Consider the following 27,129-nt stretch of genomic DNA (forward strand, 5'->3'; position numbering starts at 1 on the left):
TAAACAACTATTCTTATCCCCATTTTACAAATGAGGAAATTGAGGCCGAGAATTATGTCCACTTGCCTATATGGTTAAGTAAATGTTTGAGGCATGATTCAAACTCAGGTCTTTCTGATTCCAAATCTAACACTATCCACTATGCCACCTAGCTGCCAATTGAACCATGGGTACATTCATGGAGAGGAAAGGGGTGGCTGATTCCCCTCCTGGCGTGGACTCTGCTTTCTTTGCCTCCTTTGACCTTGGCAAAGGATGCCTTTCCCTTCCCACACCTCTCCCATGGGGATGTGGGCTGTCAGAAGACCAAGAGGCTCTAGGTGCGGGGCCTGGAGGCTCCAGACCAGTAGGGAGGAAAAGCACCCCTCCCCTTAGATGTCAGTACCTAGGACAAAAGCCTCAGCTGTCCCGGTCTAGTTCAGCTGAAACAGCTGGAGTCTAAGGTCCAGGGTGCCAGACTCTTCTTCAGTCTTAGGGCCTGAGGGAAGCCATGACCCTCCTAACTGGATCCAGGCACCGGTGCTTTTGGTGTTGGGAAGAGAACGATTTGTGCCCCCTTCCCACCTTCCAGGCCCAGCCATCCCCCGGGGCTTCCCCAGATCACTGGCAAGAAGCCTCTTCTCCATACTCCTTCCCAGGTTATAGATCCAAGGTCCTGGGCCCACACAACCTCCCTTTCTGTCCCTTTGTCCTCAGCGGGGAGTCACCGGCTCCAGAAACTGCAACCTCTCCTGAGAATAGCTGGTGTAGGGAGGCTGTGGCGCCGGGGCCTAGCTGGGGAGGAGGAAGTTGGGCTGGGCAGGGCCACACCTCTGGGCCAAATCCTTGATGCATCAGCCATCTCGCTAAGCCAGCACCCCAACATCCCAGCTCTTGGAAATTCAGGATAAAAGGGCTGAGGTCCCCACCCCAACGTAGCAGCTGCATCAAAGGTCTTTATGGGCATTCAGGGGTTAAAGAGTAGCCAGCCCCACGCCTACTGCTCCATCACACGCATTGCAAGTCAAAGGACCACAAGGCTTAGAGCTGAAAGGATCTTTGAGATGATTTAGTCCAATCTCTTCATTTTATAGATGAGAAAACTGAGGCCTAGGGAGATGAAATAACAGAGAGAGAGAGGGAGAGAAAGAACAGGGCAAATTGGGCCATGGAAGGAGAAAAAGGAAAGAATGAGGAAAGAATCCAGGAATCCTGACCCAATCTTTCTACTCTTAGATAAGACCTCTCTGGATCCAGAACAGCCCTCAATAGCCCCAGAGAGCACTGGGAATTTGTGAAGGGGGTGACCTGGTGGGAGAGGATACATAAATATTGCATGAGAGGGGCAGCTAGGTGGTATAGTGGATAGAGCACAGGCCCTGAAGTCAGGAAGACCTGAGTTCAAATCCGGCCTCAGACATATAACACTAGCTAGCTGTGTGCCCCTGGGCAAATCACTTAACCCCAATTGCCTCACCACCCCCAAATAAATAAATATTATGAGGAAGAGGCTACCCTGGTGGGGGTGCCTTCGGAGTGGAGGACGTAGGGAATAGCTAGGGAATGAGCCCTGGACATTTGTTTGGGGCTCTGGCCTCCAGGGTCTGCCCACCTTCTCCACCAGTACCAAAGGCATCAGTTTCAGGATTATGAAGCACCCAAAGGCTGAGTCCAGTGGATTCAGGGTACAGTGGACAGAACTGAGATACGAGGGAGCATCTTCCTGCCCCTTTGGGAACTGGCAAACCTGCTGGCTGCCCAACGCTGGTCAAGGAGCCCAGAGAGGTCTAAGGCCCCTATGTGCTTGGTTTAAGCCTCATTCCTAACCAGTCACTTGACAGACATTTACTGATCACTTACTATGTGTTAGGGCCCTGTGGTAAGCCCTGCAAATACAAAAAGAGGCGAAAGAGAATCCCCGCCTGTGAGGACCTTATGATCTACTGGGGGAGACAGCAAACCAACCCATACGTACAAACAAGCTGTAGGCAGCATGTTCTTTTTCGTAGGTACTCTGGAAGGCACGGAGGGCCAACAGGTCTCTCTCCTCTCCTCTCCCTGAGCGTCTCCCACACCTAGAAGGTAGCCGGCACCCCATGGGCTGTTCTCACTGGCTGGCTGGCTTCAGTTCCTCCCTCCCCGCCCCCCATGCTGCCAGACCTGTTTCAACAGCTGGTGAGTTATGACTTTCCCCACCACCAGCACCCCAAGTACCACCTCCCTCCTGTGCCCCCCCCAACCCAGAGTCTGGTCTAACAACTCCAACCTGTTTTTCACCCAGACTTTTGGGGTAGGGCAGACAGATGCCCAACTGCTAGGCCCCCAAGGTGAGGGAACTACCTTTTTTCTTGGCCCGCCTCCTGAGCTAGTGCTGAGTTCTGAGGAAGAACTTCTTAGCCCAGGTTGGCCAAGACTAGAGGGTGGAGGCCTCAACCCAGTTTTGGAATTGGCATCATCTCTACGCTTGGGAGCTGACAAAGGGCTTGAAGCTTTGCAGAGTCCTCTATAGGCATTACCTCATTTGAGGCTCACGATAATCCTGCCAGATAGGCACTGAGTAAGTGTTATTATCCCCCTTTTACAGATTAAGAAACTGAGGCTCAGAGCTTAAGTGACTGGTCCAGGCTCACGCAGCTAGTAACATTCAGAAGTGGGATTTGAACTCAGGTCTTTCTGATTTCCAAGTTTGGCTCTCTACCCACTATACCAAGCTACCTTCTGCTTGCCATACCCCTCCTCTCCCAGTGTCCTCCTCATGAAGATGCGGCACAGTGGAAGTCAGATGTTCTCGGTTTGATTCCCCATGATGCTCCTTGCTACTTGGCATTTAAGGTCCCCCATAATCTTTTTAGAAGCAGCTAGAGTCCTGTACCAGGAGTTAGGAAGCCCTGAGGTCAATCCCTGCCTTAGACACCTAGGCAAATCACACAACATCCCTCAGCCTCAGTTTTCCCCATCTGTAAAATGGGGACAACAATAGGACCCACCCTGTAGGGTTGTTTCAGAGACCAAACAGCATAATTTACATATAATTTACATAAAGTGCTTGGCAAATCTTAAAGCTAGTTACCTTCCTAGCCTGACTTCTTTTGCCCCATCACAATTTGATCACTCTTCTGTTTCAGCCAGGCCTGATTGGCCCCCTACAACGTCGTCCTCTCCCCTCCTGCTACAACTATCTCCCTCTACTTTTTTTTTTTTTGGTGAGGCAATTGGGGTTAAGTGACCTCCCCAGGGTCACCCAGCTAACAAGTGTTATGCGTGTGAGGCCGGATTTGAACGTAGGTCCTTCTGACTCCAGGGCTGGTGCTCTATCTACTGTGCCACCCTCCACTTCTTTTAAAAGGTGTCACTTCCTCTAAGACACCTTCTTTGGGGTCTCCAGTCAAAAGTGCGTCTTCCCACCTCAGATCATCCCAGAGCATTCTGGGTTTCTCCTCTATGCCCATCACTCCCTACCTTGTATCATACTTATCAGAAGCTGGGCCACGCTCCACCTTCTAAAAACAGTTAGCTCCCTGAGGATGAGGACTGTCATTTTTAACTCTGGTGTCCCCATTGTTAGGCAAAGGACTCTGTCAGCAGAAGATTCATTATGTGACCTCAAGCAAGTTACTTCTCTTTGGGTCTCAGTTTCCCTGTCTGTAAAATGAGGGTCCCTCCAGCTGTGGTTCTGAAGATTTTATGACTCGACACCGGGAAAGGACGATGCTTAACCCCAGTGGATCCAAGAGCTAAGGAGTCAGCTCCAGGACGATGGAACAGCAACACACAGGCATCTATTAAAACGCCTACTTTGTGCCAGGCACTGTAGACACACAGAGACAAAAAGGAAAAAAACCCCGGCAGTTCTGCATTTGACTCTTACTTGATATGTGTGTGACCCTGGGCAAATCATTTAACCTCAGTTTCCTCATCTATAAAATGGGGTTAGCAGGAGCACTTACCACACAAGATTGCTGTGAGGATCCATTGAGGCAATACATGCGAAGTGCTTTGCAAACTTTAAAATGCTATATAAATGTAAGCTATTATTATTCTCAGGTAAGATTTTGTGTGTGTGTGTGTGTGTGTGTGTGTGTGTGTGATCCCCAAAGTCTTAGTGTAATTTTAAGCTTTTAATAGCTTAAATATTACTATTATTAATAATATAATAAGTAATGTTATGTTAATTATTTAAATATTTTGCATAAATTTTTAGATGTTTATTATTTGCATGTATGATTATATAATTAATTATATTGACCAATTACATAAATTAATGATATATTATAATATATCATATATATAGTAATATATATTATAATATAATAATTGCTTAAATATTATTAGCTTCCAGATTTTTTTAGTATTCCATACATATATGTATATGTGTTATACACATATATGAACAGGCATAATATATAACAATATATTACATGTATACATTCAGAAATATATACATACAGAAAAATACAAATGGATAGGACGTAATTTAGAGAAGGCAGTTATAGTCTTAGTAGCCAAGGGAATGGGAAAAGGCTTCTCAGCAGGAAGGGTAAGCACGGAGACCCTCCTGGCACTGGGTAAGTGTTCCAGAAGAAGCCTTGTTTGACCATGACCACCAGCACAGGTACAGCAGAAACAAAGTTGGCCTGAGTCAAGATCATCGTGTTCCAGCTCTGCTCAGGACACATCGTGTGACCCTAGACAAGTCATTCTCTGTCACTGGGTCTTGGATTCCTTTTCCTTGGCCTTCCTTTAAAGACAATAGTGTTTGCACTAACTACTAACTCACAGAGCGGGTCCTGAAGAAAGTCCTTGGGAAACTATATCTTGTTGTGTGGGGCCCCATAGCCCAGGAAAGACAGGAAGATGGAGGGCAAGGATGGAGAAGGAAGGAGAGGAGGAAGACAACCAGGCTCTACATCAATTGTCACTCTGCTTGCCCCTTGTCCCACGACCCCCTCCAAGTTTACTAAGACATCCCCCGTGGTGTTTGTTCACTGAGGCCTCAGGGGCTCCATCTTACAGGGGGGAGGCAACATCCCTCAATCCCTCCCCATGTCCCCTCAAAGACCTTATTTTTAGCTCCATGGTTGGAAGGTGAGAAAAGTACAATGAAGGTCATGAATATTCGAGGGCCAAATGAGGTCGGGGCCAGATGGGAGCCAGGAGTCCTACAGATATCCAGGCTGGGGCCTGGAACATGGTACCTGAATAACTGTAATGACATACACATGCACACATGTACATATCTTGGTTAAGGGAGGCGACTGGCCTTCCTCTCCAGCCCAAGTGTGAGGCGAGGGGTTTCAGAGAGCAAGCTTGAGTGATACTTACCGAACCAACCCACACTGTTAGGCCAAGGAGCTCCAAGCACCAAGCTATAGTGCAAAGAGTGACATACTTGGACCTGAGTTTGAATCTAGGCCAAGTCTATGGAGGTAACCCAGGACAGGAAGGCCCAGAGGCCCTGGAATGGTTTCTTAACCCCATGGACCAGTGGCCCACCTTAACTGCTTGGGGCAGAATCCTGGTGGGCTCAGGGCCCTGGCTTACGGGTCCTTTGCTAAACAAGGCAGGGGCTTTCAACACTGAATACCAACTCCAGCGTCTGGGGCTGCGCTTCGGAGTGTTTGTTTTAAGGAAGGAGGGTGGGCAGGAGCATTGTCCCTGGGCTCCCAGAGCAGGACAGTCCTGTCTCCCTCTTCCCCCTCTTCATATCCCACTCTATCATTCCCCACTGCCCAAGGTCACCCTTTCTTGCCAGGCAGCTGTCCCTTGGGCTGGCCAGGATCCTGGCCAAGCCTTCTCCACCCCCATTCCCTCTGCTGCTACCAAGGGGGCCCCGAGGGTAAAGACCTGGGGGGTAGGGCAGACTTTTCCTGGGATCCAGCTCAGAAAAACCAGCTTTCAAGATCATTCACATATAAACTCTTAGGGAACCTGTTCTGCTGGAATCTAGAACACCCAGAGATAGAGGAATGGGGAGGAAGAGTTGACTCAGTTTCTCCTCCCCTTGACCTTGGAGCCTATATCCCTCTTTAAGAATGCCAGCAGCCAAAAGCTACAAGGTCGTGGAGGCTAGGCTAAGGCAGGGGAATGGACGAAATGACCTGAATCTAGGAAAGGGATCAAAGATAATCTTCTCCAATTGAGCCCCTCTCCCCTACCCAGCCAGTCGGTGCCTCTGAAGTCCTAGCCAGTCACCTGTTGGTCAGCTGGACTGGGCTTTTCCAGGGACCAAGCTCCTACCCACTCCCACCTCCCGTGACCCCTCCCTAGCCAAGTTTGTGGTGACAAGAAACTAAATAGCCAGAAATGGGGAAGCCGCCAGAGGAAGCCAGACTTGCCAGCTGGAGGTCACCCAGGAGGCGGGAAAGCCGGCCCAGGCTAGACTATTTATAGATAGGATGGGAGAAGGTCTCCCTCCCACCCCCCATAATACCCCCCTGCCCATGCCTGCAGGGCTTGGAGCAGTGGCTGAGATTGGGGTTTGTTGGGAGATGGGGAAAGTAAGAGACACGTCATGGATGGGAATTTGCTGCTGGGAACACAGACAGACAGAGATGGAGGGATACAGAGACAGATGGATGGATAGACAGACAGAGGGATATAGAGACAGACAGATAGATGGATAGACAGACCAATAGATGGAGGGGTATAGAGACAGACAGATGAAGGGATGCAGAGACAGATAGATGGATAGAGGGATATAGAGACAGATGGATGGATGGATGAACAGACAGACAGATGAAGGGATACAGAGACAGACAGACAGATGGAGAGACAGAAATGGAAGGATATGGAGACAGACAGATGGATGGATGGATAGACAGCCAGATAGATGGAGAGATATAGAGACAGACAGAGATGGAGGGATACAAAGACAGATGGATGGATAGACAGACAGAGGGATATAGAGACAGACAGATAGATAGACAGACCAATAGATGGAGGGATATAGAGACACATAGACAGATGAAGGGATACAGAGACAGACAGACGGATGGAGGGATATAGAGACAGATGGATGGAGAGATGTACAGACGGAGGGGTATACTCAGACAGACAGACAGAAAAGACACAGACAGACGGACAGAGCCACAAGATCGGCCAAAAGGAACCTCAGAAGCCATCTGGTCCAATGCCTTCATTTTGCAAATGAGGAAACTGAGGTCCAGGAGTTTAAGTGACTTATACAAGGTCACATAAAAAATGTCAAGCATCAGCAGCAAGACTTGAACCCTGGCTCCCTGACTGCACAGCTATCACTCTCTTCATGGCTCCACACTACCTGCTGCCTAATTCAAGCCCTCATCCTCTCTCACTTAAACTATTTTAACAACCTCCTAATTGGCATCCCTGGTTCAAGTCTCACCCCTCTCTAATCCATCCTTTGCATAGTGGTCAAAGTGATATTAAAGCATAAATCTATGTTACTCTCCTGCTCAAGAAAGCTCAATGGCTCCCCATTGCCTCTGGGATAAAACACAAACCCTTCTGTTTGGCATTTAAAGTCCAATCTATTTTTACAGACTGATTTCATATAACTCCCTATGGTGCACTTCATGTCCTGGCCAAATCAGTCCATTTGCTGTCCCCTGTCCATAGCCTAGCTCCTGACTCTGAACTCTGAACACAGGCTGCGTCCCCCATGCCCAGAATCTTCTTCTGCCTCACCTCCATCTCTTGGAAATCTTGGCTTCCTGTAAGGTTTACACGCCACCTCCCGTACAAGGCTTTTCCTGCATGCCTTTCTAACTCTGAAGCCACTTTCCATTTGTTTATCTGTGGTGTTCCCCCAGTAGAATATAAGTTCCGTGATGACAGACGTGACTTTTGTTTTTGTCACTTAAAGAAATGTTTGTTGAATTGAAATGAATTGACAGAGTCACAGACAAAGAGACAAGTACAATCACAGGTAGAGTTTCTCACATACATTCTCTTTCCCTCTCCCTCGCCCTCCCTCCCTCCCCCTCTTCCCCCCCCCATCTCTTCTTCCCCCTCCCCTTCTCTTCTCTCCTCGCCATTTTCCTCCTAAGGCCAACAGCTGGAAGGCAGGTAACCCCTCAAGTCTTTGGGATATGGGACCTGGATAGCTCCTGGGGTCATGAGACCTTCATGCCACGACCATGTCCAATGAGAGCCACCTTATCTACTGCACTTTTGGGGATGCCACCAGGCCCTTCCCACCTATTGGTGTCTTCTCCTGTTCCTATTACTCAGTCAGGAAAACTGAGGCCTAGGAAAAGCAAAAACCTGACCACAGGAAGCCCAGATGAATAATAGGGGAGTCCACTCTTGTGCCTGCCTTGCTCTTCTACCCCAGATGGATCCATGTCTGCCCAGCTAAGCCTGTGCCAGTCCCCATCCACTCAGGCCTGGCTTCTTCTCTCCCTGTGTATCTGCACCCCAGGACTCAGGGCCCTGTGTTATTAGAATTCTCGATGTTTTACTAGACTGGGGTATAACATGTCCTGGCATTAACTATCTGGTTGTTTTCAGAGTCCAGTCACCTGGGAACTGTGAATTTGTGGAATCTTTTTGGAGAGAATCTGTCAGCACATAGTAAAAGTTACAAAAATAATCATGCCCCTTGACCTTAATAATGCCATCGTTCAGACTAATCTCTGCAAGGGTATTCAGAAACAAAAAGTCCATCTTTTCAAAGATTTTCTGAACAGCATTATGTATAATTGCAAAAATAAAAATAAATGGGAAGCAAGCAGCCTGAGCGTCTCAAAATAGGGAAACGGTTCATTAAATCACGGCCCATGAGTGGAGTGTAACACCATATCTAACAAGTACTAAGAATACAAAGGAATCTGGAAAGAGCTTTATGAAATAATGCAGGGGGTGGGGGGAGGACAGGAAGAAAGGAGCTCACACTAACTCGGGCCGGGGACAGGAACAGTAACCAGCAACAAATGGGACAAAGAATATAGAGGGAGACCTAAAGCCTAGGTCAGAGCTAGCAGTATGGTAATTGATGTGTTTAAATGAACTGAAATGTAAATAGTTACTGAGCAAGTCTGGTGATTTGTATTGATGTCCAGCGGCTCAAGTATCAAAGAAAACTTCGAACAACCCATTAAAGAAAAGCCCAGCCACGCACTTGGGTCTCTGTGGATAGCAGCTGAAAGGGGTCTTGGCTTCTGGGGAGCAAGACCTGCCCACTCAGGGGGCCTGACTGCATTGTCCTCTTAGGAATCAGAGGTGGGTCTCTGAAGCAATAGAGGAAAGGTCTAGAGTGAGTATGTGGGGCCGGCTAGGGGCCACCAGGGAAAGCCACAGAGAAATGAAGAAGTTCAAAGGTTTTTTCCAGGAGCACCAAGCCAGTGGCCCACTCACAGGCTCACACTGGGCTTTCTCATGCCTTCCCTCAAAGGCTCCACAACAGCCTGGCACAACACGCAGGTTAGACAGGGGTTATTACATTCATTTTTACAAAGGATGAATAGAGGCCCCAGAAGGAGAAGGGGACTTGTCCAAAGTAGCTCAGCAGAGCTGAGACTAGGTGCAAGGTCTCCTGGGCAGAAGGTCCTTCCATTGCACCTCACTGCCTTCTCTCACTGCTGGCCTCTCCACCCCGCCCCATCCTTTCCCCCCTACTCTGCCTCTACAAGGCCAGGTGGAGGAAGCTGAGTATAGTGGGGACGTCAGGAGAGGGTGACTCAGTGGGATAGGAGCCCCCCCCCCCAACCCCCACTAGCTGTGATCTCAGTGGGTATGTCACAGGATATGATTGTAATGGAAGCCCTTTCCCCAGGGGGCTGCTTTCCCATGCTTAAGAGTCTGGGTTGTTTGGGGGTATATCTGATTAAGGTTATACATATCTCCTCCCGAGAGGGCAGCCAGGGCCTGGGGAGGCAGGGCAGTTCCAAGGGCTGCGCCTGGGCTCTGCTTTGTTTATGGCTCCTGGTTCCAGTTTCAAAAACCTGACAAGACACCGGTGACATTTCTCAGGCCTCTGAACCCCTCTTTCCTCCCACCCCACCCCTGGAATGTTGCTGACCTGGTATTATGGGGCTACAGTTGGCAGCCAGAGGTCAAAGGTAGGAAGAAGGACGGAGACCTTTGGGTCCCCCTCTCAGGGATACCACCGACTCAGGAGGGTTCCCCTGTCTTACGGGGTGGGGACTGGTGGGCAGCGCTGATTATCCTTCCCAATACTGGAGCCCTGGATGGCCACAAGTCCTGGTGATAATTCAACCTCTTCTGACCTGGGATCCTCCCCCACCAAAGTCAAGAAAAAGCCTCAGACGATCACCACTCACAAGACCAAGTCCTACTTCAATTACAAAGTACTTTCCTCACAACAACTCCATGGGGCAGGCGGTACAGTCTTTTTAGGACCACTTTAGAGGTGAGAAAACTGAGCCTGAAAGGTTGTAGCATGCCCACAGTCACACAGTTAAGTGTCACCTTCGTCACTGGGTCCACGAGTCCACAGTTCTCTCCACTATTACTGATCTCCCTGGCACAGAAGCTGATGATGATGATGACGCTAGGCAGGAAAGATGACTCCTCCAAGGAGCCCTCAGGGACCAGGAGGAAGCAGGGAAAGGCTTGCTACAGTTGACTCAGCTTGCCCTCCCCCAATATGACTGCTGTTTTCCATGTCCCCCTCTCCTATAGCCTCGGGGACACAGGACTGCATCATGGCAAGGGACGGGAGGAGATGGAAGCCTGCTGGGCCAGACCTTCCCCAAAGTGGACCAGGCCGGGCTAAGGTCTAAGTGCCAAATCTCCAGGGCTCAGGTTCTGGCTGCCCCCTCCCTGGGAGCCCCAGGGCCACTAGCACTGGAATCCAGAAGTACAGAGCCCATGGCTGGAAGTTATCCTTTAATCTCCTGAAATGGGGGTCATGAATCGAGGAAGAGAGGACTCGGGAATCCAAGGAGATTCAGAATCAAAAACTGCAGAGTCGGAAGAGACCTGCAAGGACATATTGTCCAACGCATCCACACAGAAACAGGAATCCATCCCCTCTCTTGGCCACTTCCAGTGATGGGGAGCTCACTACTTTGTGAGGCAGCCCGAGACCCTTATTAGACAGCTCTGGACTTTCAAGGCTGGAAAGGCTCCTGAACATCACGTGGTTCAACTGCTCCTTTTACAGATAGGAAAACTGAGGCCCAGAAAGGAAAAGGGGGGCAGAATAGTACAATGGAAGACATTTGGATTCAAAAGACTTCAAATGCTAGCTTAGCCATTCACTAACTGTGTGAGCAGGGGCAAATCTGTTATAAGTTATAATATGAGGGGTTTCCCCTAAATGTTGATGTTGTCATTGTTTAGTTATTTCAGTGGTGTCTGATTCTTCATGACCCCATTTCGGGTTTTCTTGGCAAAGACATCGCCATTTCCTTCTCCAGCTCATTTTACAGATGAGGAAATTGAGGCAAACAGGGTTAAGGGACTTGCCCAGGGTCATACAGCCAATAAGTGTTTGAGGCCAGATTTGAACTGAGGTAAATGAGTCTTCCTGACTCCAGGCCTGGTGCTCTATTCACTGCTCCACCTAGCTGCCCCCCATTAGATGAGGGATTCTTAATTTTCTGTGTGTCATCAACCCCTTCCACACACACTTTGGCACTGTGCTGAAGCTTTTGGACCCCCTTAGGAGCAGCCAGAGATGGTTCAGTGGATAAAGCACCAGGCCTAGAGTCAGCAGGACCTGAGTTCAAATCTGGCCTCAGACACTTACTAGCTGTATGACCCAGGGCAAGCCCCTTAACCTCAGTTTACTAATCTATAAAATGAGGATAATAAAAGGACCTCCCTCTCGGGGCTGCTGTGAAGATAAAATGAGATCATTGTAAAACACTTAGCACAGTGCCTGGCACTGTATAAATGTTAGCTATTAGTATTACTATTATTATTCTCCTCAGAATGCTTTGAAATGCATAGACTAAAATACATAGGATCAGAAAAGAAAACAAGGATTGAAATGTTTTCACAATATTAGGTTTACGTACATCAGTTTGACCAGATGACCCTTAACATCCCTTCCAAGCCCAAACTCTATAGCCCTTTCAACATCCTTCGGGCCTCAGTTTCTCTGTAAAACAATCCTCTCCAAGGTCACTTCCAGCTCTAAATCCTATCACACCATGACTGGCCCTAGGGCACAGTTTAACCCAGGCCTCTGTCCACTGCTGGGTGATGAAAGCAAATTTCAGACAAAATTGAAAGTGAAAACTTAGTGTGACTTTCAAAGACAACAAACAGAAAAGGGACGGGCAGTGAGGCCAGTGCTGGGATCTGGGCCTGGGCCTGAGCTGTGAAGGCCATAGGAGGGCAGGGGAATCTTCATCATCAATGGAAGGAAAGGTTCATTTCCACTCATCTGAGCAACAGGAGAAAACACCTTTTCCGGCCTGGAAACTTTTTTTCTTCTTTGTGAATGGTACCTGCCAAACAACCCTCTCCACCCATCCTCAGCCAACTCAGCCTGGCAGAAGCACCCACTTGGGCGAGCTTCTCCCTCCTGGGCAATGCCTTTGTCCTCTCCCCCTACCAACCAAGAGGGCTCCAGGCTTCTCCTGGCAGCATCCGGGATCAGGAGGAGCCTTGAATGAGGACACGAGAGATGGGGGGGTACTTCCTAGCTGGGTGACCCTCTTTTTTCTTTCCTGAGCTTTAGGCCCCTCCTGAAAAATCAGGATAATAATATGTATATGAAAATGACTCAGGAACAATAACTCCTCCATTGTCTTTCAGGATTTTAAGGTTTACAGAATATTTTTTTCTTCCCTCAGAAACAAATAGTACAGAGATGTTCCCCATTTCATCAGGGAGAAGACTTAGTAGACAAGGGAAATAACTTCCCTAGGATCACACAGCCAGTTCTGAAGCTGGGTCTCATTCAGAGAGCAGGGCACTGTCCGGGTCCCTTCCGCTCTCCCTGCCCCCAGCTCTTACCCCATGGGGTTTGCCGTGAGGAAAGGGCTTTATAAATCCCAATGAAAACAAGAGCTCTCATTTCCGTACCACTTCAACATTTTGCAAAGAGTTTTCCTCACAATAGCTCTTGGTAATTATCCTTCTTTTACAGATGAGGAAACAGGCCTAGAGACAAAGTGGCTTGCCAGGTCATCTAGCTAAATATCATAGCAGAAACTTAATTTCTGTCTCCAGGCCCCAAGTCTACCAACATTCTTTCCATCGCCCCGTGAAAGTTGTCGTTGTTGTTGTCTGGGACTATCACGGGAGAGATGTGAATCCCGCCCAGGAGAGTGGAGATGTGAGGGGGGGTGAGGGCAAGTGTGTGGGGTACTGAGAGGAGAGGCAGAGACCAGTGGGCTGAGGCAGTATGGGAAGGCTTTCCAGAAGAGGTGGCACTGAGTAGTGCCTTTGGATGAGAGGTAGGATTGTGGAGAGGCAGACAGCTCAAGGGCATTCCAGGTGGCTGTGACCATGATAAATAAACAAAGGTGGAAAGGCCAGAATGAACCAGGCCTGTGTATGGGAAAGACAGGAAACAGTCACAGGAGAAAGAACACTGGATCTTGTCAGAAGTTCTAGATTCAAATTCCCATTCTGCCACCTGGGTACCTCCTCTGGACCTCACTCAGTCCAGCTCTAAATCATAACTCTTTGGGACCAGCCTGTGTGTCAGGGAAGGGCAGGTAGATGGAGGCATGGCCCTGGTCAGACACATCTTAGCACTTGGATTTGAGTCTGGCCACCATACATGAGGGAAAATGCTGAAAAGCTGGACCTCGTTCAGGAGGGCAACCTGGATGTTGGGGGGGGTGGGAGGCTATGCCACGTGAGGGTGGGATGAAGGACTTAGGAGGTTGAGCCTCCCAGGAGAAAAGCTTGACGACTCTAAAATCTAGACGGGGCATGCAGCTGTCTTCAAATATATGAAGGGGGCTATCATGTGGAAATTTTGGGGATTAGACTCACTGACTTTGCTTGGCCTCAGAGGGCAGAGCCCAGGGTCAGTGGATGGAGGCAGCAGAGAGGAAGATTTCAGCTCAATCTAAGTAAAAGCTTCCTAATCATCTGAGTTGTCCTAGAATGGAATTGGCAGCTTCCGAGCACAGGCAGGAGGATGTTTGTGAAGAATACTGCAGGGGGGATTCCAAGTTCTGTGATTCCAATCAGGTATTTGAGTAGTAAATTAGTTATAATCTGGTATTCTGGGTAGGATGGATGAGAGGTGGGAACAATGAAGGTGGAAAGGCTGGTTATGGATCTAGAAGGTGATTTTTGTCGCTGCCTTGGTTTTCCTCATTGGCAGAATGGGGACTGAAGTTCCCAAAGCCAAGGCTTGTGAGAAGAGACAATGGTACGGAAGGCAGATGGCAGAGAGAAAGGATGTGCCCCCCACTTACCCACCCATCGTATAACAAAGGCTGCCCTCAAGGCCAGGCAAGGACTGAGTGATACAGCCTCTAGGATAGAAGGGTGGAAGCCTCCTGGGGAGAGGACAGAGAAGGAGCTCTGGAACCGCAGGGAGGCAGCAGCAGAGGTGGGCGTCCCCACCCCCTCGCTTAGAGGGCCACAAAAGCCCTGGAGAGGCTAGCTGGTCCTGATGGACAGCAGTCACTCCCCCTCAGCCTTGAGGCTGACAGGCCTTAAGCATGATGGACAGGCCCTTGAAGCCCACACACTGACCCCTGACCCTCTCCCCAAAGTCTCACCCTCCCTAATCTCCAGACCAGAGACAAGGGATTTGGGGAGGGAGGGGGAAGGACTAGGCTATGTATGACCTCTGCCCTCAGTTGCTGGGGTGGGGGTGGGGGTGGTTTATGTGCCAGATATAGGAGCAGGTGTAGAGATGAGGGGGGGAGGGAGTAACGAGTTTCTATCATAGAGGGGTAAACTAGGGCTGAGTAGTATCAGTAACAGAGTTGAGAGAAGAACCCAGGAACCCCAAATCCCAGGACTGAGGCAGGGTAAATCTATTACTGGAAGGAACCGGAGGGATGATAGCCACTGTTATCCTTCCATTTTATAGATGGGAAAACAGAAGCCCAGAGAGGGGAAGGGAACAGTCCTATGTTACACAGCAAGTTAAGTGTGTCAGAGCTGGGACAAGAAACCAGGTGTACTGGGGCCTGGCCAGCCCCATGCTACACCTGTCTGCTTGGAGACTCTAAGCTACATCTGAGGAACTGTTGGGCACTCCTCGGCTGGGGCTGACCTGGCCCAGTTCCGCTCTGAGAGCCTGGGAACTGTCTCTGCAGTCTCACTGATCCTCCTACCTTTGTCAGGGTCCTTGGGGGGAAAATCTTGGCACTGCTGAGCCCCCACCCCTGATTGCCCTAGGGAGCCAACAGCTCATTAGGGTTGGAGGCCCCTAACAAGGCACCACCCCCAGCAGGAAGGAGCCTGGGATGAACCCCCATTGCCCCCACTGGCCTCCTGCCTAATCCCTTTTTAATGAGCTCCACAGCCCGGAAGGTCCCTGCCCCCCTGGCCAAAGCCTGGCAGCACTGAACCCCTTCCCTGCCCTAGGCCAGCACCTTTCTGAACGGAGATGAGGAAAAGAGATGCTACCCTCCCCTGTGCCTTTCTCCTGACTACTCAAGCCAGGTGAGAGCAAGGCTGAGGTCAAGAGGTAGAATCAGATTCTATCACCCCATTCTACAAAGAAGAAGATACACAGGCAGATCCGTTTCCTCCCTGAGCCCTGGCCATGGGAATTCAGGTACCAAGCTTAGAGGCAAACCACAGATCATCACCCCACAGGGAGACTCTGGGAAATTCTCCCCCCAGAGATTAAAGTGGGGCTCAGAACAGAGACAGGCTCAGGGAGGCTTCTGAGAAGTCCCTACAGGGTGGATCCCCAGAGGGAGACCATGAAGGGTAGTCCAGGCTTTATGTGCTCTGGGAAGCCAGTATCTTGGAAGGCAATCTTTCCTTCCCTCCCATCCCCACCCCCTCAACACTCAACCTGCAATTATCCTTCAAATGTCCCATGAGAAGCAGGATCCTGGCTGGAGGGATGAAGGGCCTGCTGTCCCTAGAGGCAAGGCTGATGAGGCAAGTAAGGCCCCTATGGGATGAGATGAGGTTCCTGATCACCCCTCTCCCCAGCTATTGCCAAGAGCCCTAGATTAGATAGACAGAACGCAAAGGGCCAACAGAGTAGACAAGACTTCAATATCTGGTGAACAGGGACAACCTAAATTGTCAAATGAGATGATGTTTGTAAAGCATTTAGCACAGTGCATGGCACATAGTAGGTGCTTAATAAATGCTTGTTCCCTATCTCTTCCCCCTAAATACACACCATCCTATACTATTCCCAGTGCAGGGTCCTTCTCCCTGCCCCCACCCTTTGCTCCTTCCTGCTGCCCTCCACACCCAGACTGTTCTTTCTCTGTCTCTACCAGACTAAGAAGCCTGGGGCTCTTCCTTCCCTGCTCTCCTTATCCAACTCCTCCAGCTCCTTCTTCATGGAACTGAGCTCCTGATCACCACACCCCATCTGGGGGGGGGGGTTGGAGAGAAGAGGCCCAGGTTCCTGTATATCATGCCCAAGCACACATTTGCTAAATGTGAATGAACATCTGCCCAAAGGCAGTGCTTTGGAGTCTGGGACAGATATTAAGAGTTGGGCTCTAGTCCCAAGCCTGGCAATAGCTTACTGTTTGACCTGGTGCAGGTCCCTTCAATCTTCTGGGCTTAATTAAATTCAAATGGACAAATATTCATTACATACATACTATGCACAAGGCACAGTCTTAGGTCCTGGAGATAAAAAGAAAAAAAATCAGGGCAGCTAGGTGGTGCAGTGGATGGAATTTTGGCCTTGGAATCAGGAGGACTTGAGTTCAAATCTGGTCTCAGACACTTAACACTTGCTAGCTGTGTGACTCTGGGCAAGTCACTTCACCCTGATTGCCTCACCAAAACAAAAAAAAGCAAAAGTATGGGGGAAAGTTAATATACATACATACACACACATACAAAGTAAAACCAAAGTAACTTTAAGAGAGAGATTGTTTCTTTTTGAGGTAGCAAAGAATTGGAAATTGAAGAGATGCCCATCAACTGGGGAATGGCTGAACAAACTGAGGTATATGATTGTGATAGAATACTATCGTGCTATAAGAAATGATGAGCAGGATGATTTCAGAAAAAGCTGGGGAGACTTATATGAATAGATGCAAGGTGAAGTGAGCAGAACCAGGACAACATTGTACACAGTAACAGCAACAATGTATAATAAACAACTGAGAATGACTTAGCTCTTCTCAGCAATACAATGATACAAGACGATTCCAGAGGATTCATGATGAAAAATGCTACCTACCTCCAGAGAAAGAATTGATAGAAGTCTGAACGTGGATTGAAGGATACTATTTTTTCTTTATTTTTCTTGCTTTTTTTTTCCTTTTTGGGGGACTGTGTTCTCTTTTGCAACATAGTTATTATGGAAATGTTTTGCATGATTGCAGTGTGTAGTCTATATCAAAAGTGTTTGCCTTCTGAAGGAGAGGGGAAGGAAGGAGTTTGGAATTAAAAAAAAAAACCACAACCCAAATGTTAAAAAATGTTTTTATATGTAATTGAGGAAAAAAAATAAAATAAAAATATTCGTGGGGGAGCGGTGTTGTTCAACAAGTAGGTGGATGTGTGAAAGCTAGCTCCTCAACTGTGTGTGAAGGAAGCTAGGGATTCCAAGGGGTAAAGAAGTGCATTCCAGATGTGGAGGACCACCTGTGCACATTAATGTGTACATTAGTGGGAGGTGCTGGAACATCCTGCAGGCCAGACTGACTGGAAGAGGGAATACGTGAAGAGATATAATATGAAATATGACTAGAAAGAGGGGTGGGAACCCAATTGTGAAGGGCCTTGAATGTGGAACTGAGGGTTTTGTGTTTGATTTTAGAGGTAATAGGGAGTTCCTGTAGTTCAGGCAGGGGAGGCAGGCGACCTGACAGATCCCAGTCAGCTTAGCAGATTGATTAGAGAGGGGAGGGAATGGAAGCCTGGAGACCTATTAGGAGGTATTCCCAATAGTCCAGGCAAGAGGCAGCAAAAACCCAAACTAGGGTACAGGTTATGTGAATGGAGGAAAGGGGACGGATGCAGGATAGGCTATGAAAGCCTCGACTTGCTCCTCAGTGAAATGAGGGAGTAGGTTACTTGGAAGGGCTCTCCCAGATGACTTTGTGTAGAAGGGCAGGGGGAAGGGGAGGGGCCTGAGCAGAGCTTCCCAGAAAGCACCAAAGCTCTCCCCAGAGCTCATCCTCCTCTGCCTGACCCTGGATGGCTCCAGACAGCCCCGTACCTCAGGAAAACTGCTTTCCTGCAGTGCTTTGGAACCTCTCTCTGCCCTTCTCCATCCCTTCCTTCCTGTTCCCCCTTCCCCCAGTCTCCCAGTTCCATGGGTGTTTCTAGTGCCAGAAATGTCAATTGTTGTGTTTCCTGATTGCCTATATAACCCTCTGGGCTATGTCAGGAGGGCAGGGGGAGGTGGGAGTAAGGATGAAGATGGAGGATGCACAAAGGTTTCCTCTGCATCTGCTCTTCCTCCTCCATCCTACAGAATTTCGGCCTCTAAGAACTTACACAAGAGCTGGACAACTGGACAAGTTGATTAAACTCTGTTCCTCAGTGTCCTCCTTTGTAAAATGAATGGCCCCTAAAGTCTTCTTCCAGCCCTAGGAGCCTGCGACTCTCCTTAGCTATGTTCCCACACCTCATGCTTCTGCTCTTCCCCTTCAAGCCCTGCTTACCCTCCCAAATCTTTAAGTCTAGACTGGCCTCCCTTTGGGGCTGAGGAGGGAAACTGTGAGATGCTGCTGACCTGGAAGCCAGGCTTCCTGGGTTTTGTTTCTCCCGCCAGCCAGCAGGCCCTTTGAGCTTTCCAGGCCAGAAGGGAGAACGCCGAGGTTAGAGAGAGGACATTAGTCACGCTCTCCGGAGGAACTGTGCTATCTGTCTCTCCGTGCCCCAGGATGGCATGTTAGACCTTGATAAGGGGAGACCCTTCAAGCAAGAAGAATCAGTTGGATAGGGGGGAGTTTGTGGGGGGTCAGGCAGGTACCTTCAGTCTTCCTGGGGCCATCAAAGTCAATTACAAGGGCTCCCACTCAATTATCACCACTAGAGGCCTCAAGCACAGGCAGCTTAATTAACATGTAAATGAGCCTGGATGTGGTTTATATTCAATAGCCCAGTTAGGTTGTTCTCCTTAGCCCAGTAGGCCAAGCTAGGTTGGAAGAGAAACTTCAGAGGTGACCATGGTCAGTTTGGACTCCCATGCGGTTGTGTTAGAGAAAAAAGATCACTGCCTAGATGAGGTACTGGCGATAACCAAGGGGGTGGTGTGGGTGTATGGAGCAAGGCAAGGAGTAGAGCCAGGGAAAGAGCAGAAAGCCCAAGCCTAACTAATGACTTACCTCCTTCCAGACTAAGCCCTGACCTCGGCCCCTAGCTGCATCACAAGCCCAAAGCGTCAATGGCCCGATGCAGCCCATCTCCATGGCTGGGGATTGGGTGTTACAGTCAGCCCCACTGATTTGGGGGCAGGGGAGGATTATCAAGGGCACTGATTCCATAGTCAGGGAACAGCAAGTTGGTTAGAGAAGATGAGGCCAGGTTAGTAGTGGAAGGATGCCCAGTCAGTGGAAGCCAGAGGTTAGAAGGCCATTGGGATAATCCCAGCTCCTGGCCCTGGCAGGGGTTGGCTACAGTTGGAGATGATTGAAAGGCCAATGAGAGGGAAGGAGGAGAGGGGGATGTAGGATGGGACTAGACTAAGCTAGACAGATGGGGGAAATTGGCTATGGAGAATCATCTCTTGGCAAGGGGGATGTGACTGCCCCAGCCCCCTCAGCCCCTGTAAACATCCAGGATGTTCCATAAACACTCTGCAGGAACACAGCTGGAGAGGATAAACCTACCACCCAGGAGATGCTGCCTGCCTCCTGGAGGAGGGGGCACAGGTGATGGGGGGGTGCAGCCAAGGCAACCCCACGGGGCCCCAGTGCCCAGCTCCAGCAGGAAGAATCAGACATTCTAAGCACTGCTTAGCTATACCTCCCCTTTCCCAGATATGGGCACCAGCTTTGCTGCCTACTGAATGGGATTTTGGCCCTAACAGAGCTGGGACTCCTCCCTACACACATTGAATGTTCAAATATTGGCTGAAGTGCCTGAGAGAGGCACTACTTTAGCCAAACAGCTTTAATTCTTGGGGCCTCAGTTTTCCCAGCTGTAAAATGAGGGGATTAAACCAGATGAATCAGTTTCTTCTAGCTCTGACATCTGTGATTCTATGAAATGTTGGCCTCACACAGCCTGTCCAAGAGGTGCGCATGGATGACCCTTACTTACCCTGTGGGTCTTTTCCCAAAGGAATGGGAGGGAGCAGGCCAGCATGAAGGCCACCAGACACTCAGCCTGAACACCTATGCCTCCTCTGGAAGGATTCAACAAATGCTTCTTAGGCACCTACTTTGTCTGGGTCCCTATGCCCAGATGGTAGGCATTCAAAGACAGAAAAGGGAGGGTAAGACAGGCACCAAAATAATTCTCATACAAGTTCCAGTGTGATGGGTAGGAATAAAAGAAATCTAAATGAAGTCACCTAGGAAGATTTGAGAAGAGTTAGGACAAGGCCAAAAGAGTTATGAGAGCACGCTTCCTGGAGGAAGCAGCCTGAACTGGGCCTTGGAAGGCAAAAATCTGAAGGAGAGAGGGAAGTGAGAGGGGGAAGAAAGGACGGAGCAGAACGAGGCCTTCTTGTTATTGTTCAGTCATGTCCTACTCTTTGAGACCCCAGTTGGGGTTTTCTTGGCAAAGATACTGGAGTGGTTTTGACATTTTACAGGTGAGGAAACTGAGGCAAACAAAACATAGTACATGAAGGGCAGATAAGGCTAGACAGGGATGCTGGAGCCAGATTACAGAGGGCCCCAAATGCCAAGATCAGAAATTGAGGGTTTTTTCCCGTTGATGCTGGAAGCCACTGAGAGCTTTTGAACAGGTGAATGACCCAGTAATAAGAACATCTGACAGGTCTATGGAGCTTTAGGCCTGGTTACGTTCGGTATCTAAAAACCTTTACATCTCATACAATAACGCCAGGAGAGAAGTGCTATTATGACCTCCACTTTACAGATGAGGAAACAGGGTTCAGAGGAGGTAAGTGATTTGTTTAAGTCCCACAGCTAATTACCAGCCGAGCTGGGATTAGAACCCAAGGCTTTCTGACTCGAAATCCAGCAGGGTCCCCACTAAGCCACAAGCCCTGGCCAGTAGGTGTGTATTAGGAAGTTCATCAGGGCCTGTGCGCAGGATAGATCAGGAGGGAGGAAAGGCTAGAGGTGGAAGAAGATCAGCCAGCCATGAGGGAGGAGTGGGAGAAGGAGAATCTCCCACCTGCTTCTCCCCAAAGCTGTCCCGATCATACACTGCCTCAAGCTTTACTGTTCACTCCATCCCAAAAGAGACAAGACTGGCACTCACAGGAATTCACCCTCTCTGGGCTGACTGGATCACTCCCACAGGCCTCCCACTGCTCCCTGTAACCCAGGACAACGGGGCTAGGCTGGGCCAGGGTGCCTGAAGCCAACGACCTTTGGCCTTTCCAGTAGAGCAGGTGAGGGGGAGGAGAAGGACCCCCTTCCGGCCTCCTTGCTGACCCATTGCCTCCGCCTCCCATGGTCTTCCCTGACCTTTCCAGATCACTGGAGATGGCATCAAACCTGTCGCCACCAGCCTGGGCCAGTCCAGACAGGGCTCGTTGACCAAAGGCTTCAAGCATAGCACATGTATGGGTATGGGTAAATGCAGGCTCATTTTTTAAAAACATGTCTCAGTTGAACATCCTCAAGTTTGCATGTACACCTACACCTCTGGGGAAAAGGATTATAAGTGTGCACACATGTGACTCAGGATGGCGGGGAGGGAGGGACAAGCTTGGGGGTCAGGAAACCTATGTTCTGGACCCAGTTCTGATTCAGTATTTGGGAAAGTTTCTCTTCCATTTAGTGCCTCAGTTTACCAAAAAAATGAACAATAGAGGGGGTCCTGCCTTGCTCAGACTCCGAAATGATGGCAGGGGACAGGGAGAAGAAGAGACAAAGATACCGAAACAGAGAACAACAGATGCAGAAAAAAAAACAGGAAAAAATGATGAAGGAAAAAGAGGGAAGGGGCTGGAGAAGGAAAATAGGCTGGGCGGCACGGGGGTTGGAGCACAGAAGTCCCAAAGGGAAAACAGCAAGTTGGGGAAAAGGACCCTCGGGGGGCCAATGGCTCAGACATGGGAGTTATCCCAGTGGGTTGGGCCGAGCAGAGGTTAGGGCACCTTTTGCGTTTGTCTGTACCCATCAGCCTTCAGCTGATACCAACAGGGAGAAACCTAGCCCTCAGCTGTGCCAATGCACCCAATCGTGGCTGGCCAGGCAGATGATGGCCCTTGAATCCAAAGTCTGAAGGGACTGAAAGGGGCCTTTGCTTCCATGGGCATGAGTGCCTATGAGCAGGTAAGGTCTGCACACACATGTAGATAGGTGTACATGTATGTGTGGAAGCATGTGGGTGTACATGCACACACCTGCATTCACTGGTGTGAATTTTGCCATTGTTTCCAGAGCCCTTGAATGCATACAGGGTAGCAGGTGGGCCTTCACAGAGGTACAGGATAGGACAGCTTAGGGCCCATCTGTCCCCCCTCACCCCAAAATACTCTCCACCCCACTTCCCTCAGCTCTAAGCACATACACCCTGCATCTAGAGTCATTATCAAAGGATTTGGAAGAATTATTAGAAAGGGGGGGAGGGAGAGAAGAATTCTTGAGCTGTTTCTGAGGCTGAATTTAGAGATTTTTTTTTCTTTCTTTCTCCACCCCCTGACTGTCCCTGGGGAAGGAGAAGGGAAAAAAATCACTGCCTGAAACTTGGCAGGCTAGATGGGGAAAAGCCCTGGCCTGGAGTCAGGAGCCTTGGGTTTGGGTCTGTACTCTGCCTCCTCCACCGGCAATTGTGTGGCCTTGGGCAAGTCTTTAACCTCTTTCTGGGCCTCAGTTTCCATCTCCACAAAATGGGGATAAGAGCTCCCATCCTTCCCAACTCATGGGATTATTGTGAGGCTCCAGTGGAAACACGGTTATCACCTCAGCATGGATGGGGCAGTTGGTTATTAAAGAGGATTTTATAGACTGGAAAACCGAGGCCCACAACAGACAGGAGGTCGCAGGCATTTGGAAACCGGTGAGAGGCAGAACAGAGCTTGCCTCCCAGGGGAAGTAGGGACCCCCTGTCCTCTGTCCTGACTTAGATTTTTCTCCCCCATGTCCCCTCCCTGCAAACAAACATTCCAGGTCTGGCCCGGAAACCCCTCACCCCTTCCTCCCTGGCTCCTGGTGGGTCCCTGCACAAACCACAACAAACTTTCCATGGCTCATTTACACCCATAAATCACCCTCACTCATCAGTGGGGGTGGGGGGGGTGGCAGGGAGGCAGATAGAGAAGAATCTCTTCTTTCCCCAACTCCCACCCCCCAGCTCTGTTCAGGGTTTCCTTCTCTCTGAGTGGGAAGGTGGCTTCTGGCTGGGATGGGAGGTAGGGCCAAGCCTCCTGCCTTGTGGTCACTCATTAACCCTTTCTTGGGTATTATTTCCAGAGGGCCTGGTAGGGCCCAGGCGGGCCCTGCTCTGCTGGCTCCTTCCAGGGGGAGGAAAACAGCCAGGACCAAAGCCTTTGGACATTCTGCTTGGGCCTGGCCTTTTGGAGACTGGACTGCCAGATTTTCCACTGGGGGCTCCTCCCAGAACATGACTCTCCCAGCCCCAGCTAGACTCAATTCAAACACTGATTAAACATGCCTACTGTGTGCACTGGGGGGGACGGGACTTCAGAGATCATCCCTCACAATCCCTTCATTTTATCAGCTGAAGAAAGTTAGGTGGTCCTGAGAAGGGATGTGAGGAAGGCAGCATGAGTGGGCAGTTGGGAAGAGGGGTCAAGGATGTGGGTTCTGTCCCACTGCGGGACTTTGGGCAAGTCTGCTACCCTCTTACCCCCAAAATGGAGGGGGAGGGATTGGACTTAACCTCTAGGGTCCCTTCCAAGCTCTGAGGATCACAAAGCATTTGGCCACGGTCACGGCAAAGCCAAGGCTCCAGTGAAGTCATACTGACTCCCAGCTTGGGCCAGATGCCCCACACTGCCTTCCCCACATGAGAGCAAGCCTTCCTGATGATGGCAGTAGCAGGAACAGGAAGAGCAGGCTGGGGGAGGTAAGAAGGGGGAAGGAAGAGGTCTAGGCAGGGGGTATGAAGAGGAAAAACATTGATCACAGACTGACAGGACTGTTGGCCCCACCTTGGAAACTGCCTTGGGAACAAGGGCCCAGGCCAATGGAGAGCTTACTGAACCACAGGCTGGGGCAGAGCTGTGATGCTCATTGACAGGCCTCCTGCATCATTAATTCAGTCAGAAGACCTGAGCTCAAATCCCAATCCACTGAGTTTGCTGGGCTTGGCCCCAGCTTGTGGTAACTTACTATTCAGGGGACATTTTATCATTCTCCTCATCTGTAAAGTGATGGGACTGTCCTAGATGACCCCTCAGGTCCAGCACTAAACCTATGAGCCTCAACCACTGACTCACCGACCTTTTGATAGTGGGAGAGTCACTTCCTTTCTTTAAGCCTCAGCTTCCTTCTCTGTAAAATGGGGTAATAATAACCTCTATGCTATAGACACCTCCCAGGGGCTCTGTGAGGGATGAAATGAGATATAGGATTGGGAAAACATTTGAGGAAGGAAAAAAAGGACCGGATGAGTGTGAGAAATAGTTATAAGCTCTCTGGCCTTCCTGGGATGGGGACCCCAGGCTTCCTGCCTTCCAGTCTTCCCCTGCCTGGGGCACGCAGACTTTCTTCCAGCCTCAGAGGGTGGCGTGGTCCATCTGCTATTCTGCTTTGGGGGACTGCAGGCCATAAATAATTCTGGAAAAAAGATTCAAATACCAGGCATACGATCCCCTGGCTCCCAACGCTGCCAGCACTTGCCTGCCAAAGGGTTTGAGCTCTCTCCCCTCCCTGAACGCACTGGGCCCAGCCTGATCTTGATCTGGAGCCCAGAGAGGGGCAGCGACCTTTCCTAGGTCACACAGCAATGGAGGGCTGGGAATCAAACCAAGGAGCTCTGGCCCGAACGCTCCCTTCAGTCCAGGCTCCTGCCCACTCCTACTAGGCCAGCTTCATCTATGAAAAGGACAGCATTCTCCACTCTGAGTCTTTGTTGATGCTATTTCCTTAACCTGGAAGATTCCCCTATTCCCCATCTGGCCCTTTTGGGGCAAAAGCGAAATGCTGATTAGGAGGAAAATACACTCAGTTTGGAGTTGGAAGACCTGGATTCAAATTCTAGCTCTCTCCCCTGCCAGCTGTGTGCTCTTTGAAGTCTCTTCTCTTTTCTGGGCTTCAGTCTCTTCTGGCGAGGAGAACCAAACTTGATAAGATTCCTTGAGGCTCTAAATCATAAGACCTTAAGTGTCTATTTCCTCCAGAAGCCTTCCCTAATTACACTGACAAAGAAAGCTCTCTGGCACTTAGGAGACCAAACCCCTCAGCCCCTCCTTAGCCCACACAGGTCTCCCTAACACCAGCAGGGAGCTTACTCCAGCAAGGACCAGGACCCTTCTGGCTCTGCCTCCTCTCATCCATTTCCCCCAGGGCCTGGCCAGAGGGCTGGGATTCACAGATACCCTTCCCCCAGGCCCTCTCCCTCCTAGGTCTGGGGGTCTCCCTTCTAGGATGGCCTTACCCCAACCCAACTCTCTGGAAGTCTCCTTTCTCTCCAGGGCTGCTAACCATCCTTCACTTTACAGAAACTGAAACCAATTTTTGCCTGGGAAACTCCCCACCCGAGAATGCGATTCCTCATGCCAAGCCCCGTGTGTCCATAAGATTGGCTGAATTTAGATAAAATAAGATAAACCGAACCCTGCCTCCTGGTCATTTCTGTGTCCACTGAGCCATTTCTAGGGCCAATTACAAAACATGTGGCATGGTGGGTAAAAAGCCAACTGTAAACCCAGGGACAGCTGGGTTCAAGTGTGACCTGGATAAGGAAGCTTTGTGGTGACCCCAACCAAATCATTTCATCTCTCAGCGCTCTAGGCAGCTCTCTGAGAGAATGCGCTGACCTGAAAGGGCAAAGGGAAGTCAACGACATAAAGAAGGCAAGGATGATTGTCCTCATTTGATGTAGCAGGAAACTGAATTGCAGGAGAGCAGTGACTGGTCCAAGGTCATACAATCAGCATTTATTAAGCTCCTACTGTATGCCAGGCCCTGTGCTAGGTGCTGGGAATTCAAAGAGAGTAATGCAACAGTCCCTGCCCTCAAGGAGCTTATACTCTAGAGATCGACAACATGCCCATATAGAAGACACAGATCCAGGATGTGAACTTGGGTTCTCTAACTCCCAGGATCACACAGCTAGCAGGCAGCAGAGCCAAGGGAAGAAGGAGGCAGAAAGGAAGAGCTCTGAGACTTTGGCTTGAGATGTGTTTGCTGGTAATGCCCACCTCCTGGCTGCCATTTTAGCTGCAGAATCTCTGGCCTCCACTTGTCCCTCTGGAGAATGGAGAGAGCCCGCCCTGCTCCTCCTCACTTTGCTCTGTAAGTCCTGGTCTCTGTTCTGGCCGGCCAGAGGCCAGAGGCCACAGCCTCCCCTCCTATGTGGACTGGAGTCCTGCCCCCTTCCCTCCCCAACCCTGTGGAGGGGGCGGGGAGAGGGGGCACAAGGCCAGGGAAAGACTCATCGGACCATGTGGGCTGTGCCGCTGGGCCTAAATTGGAGCCTTCTGGCATCAGAGTTCAGAGCCTCCTGGAAAAGGTTTCTTCCTATTTCTAAGAAATATGTAGTAAGGAGCTCTCATCTTCTCAGAGGCTCCAGGCCAATGGGCCAGGATGCTGCCCCCCCTCCGCTCCTGAAGGCTTTGTAGGCAGGAACAAAGCTGGAGGGAGTAGGGGGAGGGAAGGGAGATTGGATTCCATTAGCTCTCCAGGGCTTGGGGTGGGGAGCCTTGGATTTCCGAATGCACACCTCCTAAAACCTCAGAAGTGGGGGACAAAAGAGAGACAGGATCCCATCTACACACGAACATTTCAAGGAGGAGAACAAGGCAAACTCTGGCTTTTGCTCCACTGAGGGCCTCCCATCTGA

The 27,129-nt window shown here is 49.9% G+C and overlaps 1 protein-coding gene across 2 annotated transcripts in view; it reads right to left on the reverse strand.

Moving 5' to 3' along the window:
* SEMA3F (semaphorin 3F) overlaps positions 1-27,129 on the reverse strand; it is a 64,179-nt gene that overhangs the window by 18,413 nt on the left and 18,637 nt on the right. The gene's annotated exons all lie outside the window — the stretch shown is intronic.

Source organism: Phascolarctos cinereus, unplaced genomic scaffold (assembly GCF_003287225.1).
Source record: "Phascolarctos cinereus isolate Bilbo 61053 unplaced genomic scaffold, phaCin_HiC Scaffold_4;HRSCAF=312, whole genome shotgun sequence".
Taxonomy (NCBI): Eukaryota; Metazoa; Chordata; class Mammalia; order Diprotodontia; family Phascolarctidae; genus Phascolarctos; species Phascolarctos cinereus.